The sequence below is a fragment of the Muntiacus reevesi genome, chromosome 12 (assembly GCF_963930625.1).
Source record: "Muntiacus reevesi chromosome 12, mMunRee1.1, whole genome shotgun sequence".
NCBI classification, from domain to species: domain Eukaryota; kingdom Metazoa; phylum Chordata; class Mammalia; order Artiodactyla; family Cervidae; genus Muntiacus; species Muntiacus reevesi.
The window spans coordinates 32,945,021-32,951,328 of NC_089260.1; positions in this window are offsets into that span (position 1 = coordinate 32,945,021).

The following is a 6,308-nucleotide window of genomic DNA, read 5'->3' on the forward strand; positions in this document are numbered from 1 at the left end:
AGATGAAAATTAAGATTTCTTTTATTGTGGTTTTTACTTGGCATGCTCTGTCTCCAAAAGGAGAGAAAATTTTGTTGAAATGCCAACTGTGTGTTTATTTGCTACCTGCTTTAGGCCAGGAAGCAATCCCCTATCTGATTTTTCAAGTATACCCTAAAGTAATGTTAAGTAAATTTTGGAAACAGTGAAGTCTTAAGAGTTTAAATGAGATAACACTATGACAAATGCTTTTGTAGCTTGGTAGTTGGTCTACAGTAACAAGTCCTTTATAGGTCTGCCTACAGGAGCTGGACACTCAGATTATAAACAGTGCATTTTCAAATAAGAGAGAGATTTTCCTCAGGAAGGACTTTTTCCAGCCTGATCCAGTAGCCCCTAACTCCCTGGCGTTGGTTCTGACTCAATAACACTGCTATTTGACTTGATAATATATGGAATCTCTGGAGGGTACCACATTCCTCTGGGGATGGACCTGGGTGGTTGAGGATGAGAGTAAAGAAGATGCTTACTTTTTAGTGTATATCCTTAGGTACCTGTGAGATTTTTAAGCATTTGCAAATACTGCCTATTCATGTTAATATGCAGATGCCCACCTTTAACAAGTGGTGGAAGCACAAGACAAGCCAAAGCAGAGACATCTTTAGACCTAACTACATTCATCAGAGCAAGTTCTCCTGAGCAAGCAGTGTTAGTGAAATGGACAGCTGACTCTGCCCACAGTGGAAAGCACAGCAGTTACAAAGCATAGGTAAAAGTACAGGTATGCTGTGTGCGCTGAGTCGCTCGGTCATGTCTGACTCTGCAGCCCCATAGACTGTAGCCCCCCAGGCTCTTCTGTCCATGGAATTTTCCAGGCAAGAATGCTGGAGGGGGTTGCCATTTTCTCTGGGGGATTTTTCTGACCCAGGATCGAACCTATGTCTCCTACATTGGCAGGTGGATTCTTTACCACCAGTGCCACCTGGGAAGCCCAAAGATATATGAGGTTATGACAAGAAGACAGTTATTCAATCTGCCCCAGCAGTCTGCAGTATCTAAGGGTTTTACAGTTTATTTAGCCTATAATCAGGTGGACACATAAGGGTTTTTCTTACAGGTTTTCACTGTATGTTCTTTGCATAGTAGATTGCAGATTACTACTGGGAATTTAGTGTTTTGATACTGACAACTTGTAAAACAGTTATAAAAAATGTTTTAACCAAGTGGGGTTTTCTGTTGTTGTTGTTGTTTTAATCATACTCAACCCCTTAGATCATTCAAGGTGTCACAAACTTAGCTCTTGAAGGCAATGTGGAAGTTGCATCTTTGGGGGCTTGATTCTATAGCTAGCCTCTCTGTGGAGCAAGAATCAATGCAGCTACTCAGCTACAGAGCAGGAGCCCCAAATTCTGGGAACCTTGAATTCTCTGTTCTCGAAGTCCTCAAAACTAGTCACTCACGAGTCTACTTGAGACTGGCTATGTGTTGTGCTAAGTTGTTTCAGTCGTGTCCAATTCTGTGACCCCATGGACTGTAGCCCACCAGGCTCCTCTGCCCATGGGATTCTCCAGGCAAGCACGCTGCAGTGGGTTGCCATGAGCTTCTCCAGAGGATCTTCCTGAGCCAGGAATAAAACCCATGTCTCTTATGTCTCCTACATAGGCAGGCAGGTTCTTTACCACTAGGGCCACCTGGGAAGCCCTGCTTATGTGTTGAGGGTTATTAAAAACAGACTCCCCTAACAAAGTTTCAGCTTTTCCTTGAGGGACAGCATGCCAGGAGACTGAAGAGCCAGAAAGATAATTCAGCCATGATGTGTGGCCTTGCGCAAATGAATCTCAGTTTTCTTGTCTGTACAATAAGTGGGATTAATTGATCTTATATTCTGTGTTAGAATTTTAGTTGCAAATGTTCAAAACCTAATTCAAAATGGCTTAAACCAAAAAGGGAACTTACTAGTTTGTGTAGCAAGAAATGATCCTAGAGCAGTGCTCATAGCAGCATAGAAAAGCTGCAGAAACCAAGGCTTCAAGAAATAGATCCAAGATTCAATGCCCTAGGATTCTCTTTGCTTACCCCTAATTTCTGCTCTCTTTCTGCTTCATCCTCTCCTACTGTAGACAGGCTTTCTCCATATGTTGGGAAAGACAGCCTCCCACTGGCTTATTACATCTTTTTCATGCCCTGACCCCAGAGTCTGGGCCCCTTCTCCCACTCTTATGTTAAGAACTAGAGTGGACACTGATGAGCACAACTTGGTCATGGAACCAACCTTTGGACCAACTGTTCTGTACCTGGGTACTATGGTTAGATCACCCAGGTTATAAGCCCATCTCTCTGGCTAGGAATTGGGTGTGAAAATCATGGAAAAGTTACTGAGCATGGAACACATACCAGGAGGAAAAGAACCAATAAGAAAAATTTGTTAGAAAAACCTAACAATGGCAACCACAGTCCACTGCTGTTCTTCCTTGGTTCTAATACTCTCTCAGATAACGTAAGTTACTCAACTCTCAAAAACCTAACAAAAGTTTAGAGAAAACTAAATGCATCACTGACTATCATGAGAAAATTGTTAATTTTTTTTCTCTATTTGTAGTCTTCTGTGTTGACATTTTTCTTTGCAGTTTTTTGTTTTATTTTGCAAGTTTTTCAATAAACTGCAATGTGATCTTATCAGGTCTTGGTTAGCCTTGCATGGGTTAAAACAGAAATAGAAAAGAGCTAAGAAAAAAATAAAATGAAAGCTCTAGCATCCTGGTAATGAAATTATCTTTAAAATGATTTGGAAACCTAAGGCCTTCATCATTCAAGCATTAGATCCTTTGGCACCATTACAAGCCAAAATGTGTTAACTTGACATTTTGATGTAGTTCCAGTTTCAGTAATTCATTTTCTTTTCCTTAAATTCCCAAGGAAGTTTAAGCTAGATAGAGGAGTCTTTCAGCCTTCAACTAAAATGTGTACTTCGTCCTAAAGCTCAAAGACTTTGTTATCCTGAGTATTCTTAAATTTGTGCAACATAACTAGATGCCTTAAAATTTTTCCTATTCCTTTAAAACATTTTTGGTCCAAGGACTGTTTTTCTTAAGACTAAATTGAAAGGTATTCCAGATGTGTATGTATTTTTAACATGGAAGCAGTCTTGAATTCTTTCATATCTTTTTTAAAAACTTGAAGTAGAGTTAATATATTTAAGTTAATATCTTTATCTTTTTACATAGGGTTGAATTGTATACTAATGCTTTTATATCACTAAATGTATGAATGTACTGATGATTCATTCATGCATGCATTTTGGGGGGGAAAATTCTTACTGTTGTCAATATGTAATTTGCATTCCCCAAACAGTTCAAAACTTAAAGGGAAAAAGAAAACCTATATTTTCTCTGTACTTTGAAGTCTTACTCTTCTATGACACAGGATCACAAGATCACCAAGTGGCATGAGCCTAAGGTTGTCCAGAACTACCTTAACTTGTTTTAATTTATTCAGATGACTTTTTGAAGCAGTACGTTGTCAAGCTCAGCAAACACAGGAATCAAGTGGGGTGCACTTAAAAATGCTGATTTTCGACTTAGCGCAACTTTACTGAATCAGAATCTCTACGGTAGGGTCTAAATATATGCATATTTAATGACAAGTTATCCAAGTGCACTGGAAAAACATTTTTTTCTATGCAGTTCAGTGATAGTCATGAGTATTTTAACATAAAAAATTCTTAAAAATAGCAGTATTGATATAAAATGTTTCATGCCATAATTAGAGTTCTATCCTTTTAAGTATTTAAAAATAATGCTCTACATGAGTAGTTCTCAACCTTGGCTTGAACATTAGAATCAACTGGAAAAATGTTAAAACTCCTGTGCCGAAGCCATGTCCCAGGCCAATTCAATCAGGGTGGCTAGAGTGGGATCCAGGCAGCAATGTATTTTAAAGCTCCCAAGTGATTCCAACCTTCAGCCAAGGTAAGAGGCATTGTTCTATGTAGATTTATGAGCATGGAAATAATCTGGAAGGATTGATTTTTCCAGTAACAATTAAATATTTGTAGCAAAGAACTTCAAGAGGACAAAACCCTAAAACTCACCTATACACCAAGGTATTTTTTAATTTATTTTTCATTGAAGCATAATTGCATTCCAGAATTACAGAATTTTGTTGTTTTCTGTCAAACCTCAACATGAATCAGCCATAGGAATACATATATCCCCTCCCTTTTGAACTCTCCCATCTCCCTCCCCATCCCACCCCTATAGGTTGATACACAGCCCCTGTTTGAGTTTCCTGAGCCATACAGCAAATTCCCCTTGGTTATCTATTTTACACATGGTAATGTAAGTTTCCATGTTACTCTTCCCATACATCTCACCCTCTCCTCCCCTCTCCCCAAGTCCACAAGTCTATTCGCTATGTCTGTTTCTCCACTGCTGCCCTGTAAGTAAATTCTTCAGTACCATTTTTCTAGATTATGCATTAGAATATGATATTTATCTTACTCTTTCTGACTTACTTCACTCCTTATAATAGGTTCTAGGTTGGAAACCAAGGTATTTTTGACTGTACACTCTCATGTGTCAGGGGCAAAGAGCCCTCACTCTTCTCAGTCACAATCAAACTGACTAAGGAAAAACTGAAGAGAGAACGCCATCTAGTCAACAACTTTTAGAGGTAAGGGAAAATCAGTCTGATGCATGATCTTCTGTCCTTACAGGTCATAACCATTTCAAGACATTAGAGAGGTTGAGTGAAAACAAAAGAGAAAACAAGACACTTGTTCCTCATTCCATGCTGAACATGGCCATGTCTTAAGACTGATAAAATAACTAACCTGGATTTATAATTTATTCATTTAACAGCCATTTGTAGATCACCTACAGGCTCTGGGCACCAGGTAAGGAGGTGGATATACCAAGAGAGAAAGGACCCTTTGCTCAAAGGTTACAGAATTCAAGCTAGAAGAGAGCTGTCCATATACACAAACTCCAGGCTTCTCAGATGACTTCTTTACAAATTAGAGGCTCAGCAACCAACCCAAAGAATCAATGGCCTGGTTTTATAGTACAGAGAGTTAGATTTTCTTGGTTCCTATACAGCAGATAACAGAAGTCAAGTTAGAGGTCTCCTTCCCAGGCGTTCCACAGGTAAAGAGTATCTCTGTGGTTAAAAAATTACTTCTATCTATGCCCAGACTTGTAACAACCTAAAGATACAAGAAGGCAATGCCTTAAAAATGTTCCACTCCGGAAACAAGAATGTAGCTCAGCTTTAATTGCAATAAGGTGAGGGAAATAGTTTTCAAAACAGCTTTGGGAGGGGGAAGAAAAGCCATTTGTGAAAGCTCAGTACTTAAAATCTACAGATGGCATCGTTAACAAATAAATCAATTAAAGAATGCAAGGTATGAACGGAAACGTAAATGTAAATTAACACCATACAAACCTGAAGTTATGTATGAAATAAGTATCTGAACCACTGGCACTAAAATTTTAAATTGAATTCTCTGATGAAATAGAAAACTGGTATAATTGCCTGCGCAAAGGGTGGTTTGAGACTTACAGTTGGTGGGGGAGAAAATTTAATGTGCTTCTATGTTTTGAATAGACAGTAAAAGCAAGATGGATGAATGACAAGGACCTGCCAAGGTGCTAACAGTAGTCCAGGTAAGAAATAACTAAAGCATAAAATAGAATTGTAGCGCATTTATTACCTTGCTCTTTTTGATGGATTCCTACATGTTGCTTGCTCTTGTCAATCCACACAAGGTTGGAGAAATACAGTCTGTTGGCCGTGTGAGGTCAGAGAGTTTGGGGCATTCCCTGGGCCTGTTAGCTTCTGTTTTGAGCATGTATTTTTTCCCTAAACCTCTGAAGGATTTTTGCACAAGCACTGGGTTATTTACTTGTTTACAAGATACTATATTTGTAGGGAAGAGGAGAGGAGAAGATAGTGAAGCGTCTCATGCTTCTAGATCGTGAGAGTAACATCTCAGCTCTCAGAGAATTCTCACCCTAGGAGACTGACTCCTGAATAGCTGGCAAGGGTGTGAGTCTTAAAGACAAACTCCTTATATTCCAGCTTTGCTGCTTACCTGCTGTTCCTTTGGGCTTCCCCGATGGCTCAGCACATGAAGAATCTGCATGCAATGCAGAGATTCAGGAGACAGGGATACAATACTTGGGTTTGGAAGATTCCCTGGAGGAGGAAAATGGCAACCCACTCCAGTATTCTTGCCTGAAAAGTTCCATGGACAAAGGAGCCTGGTGGGATATAGTCCAAAGGGTCGCAAAAGAGTCAGATGCAACTGGGTGACTGATGCATGCACAACT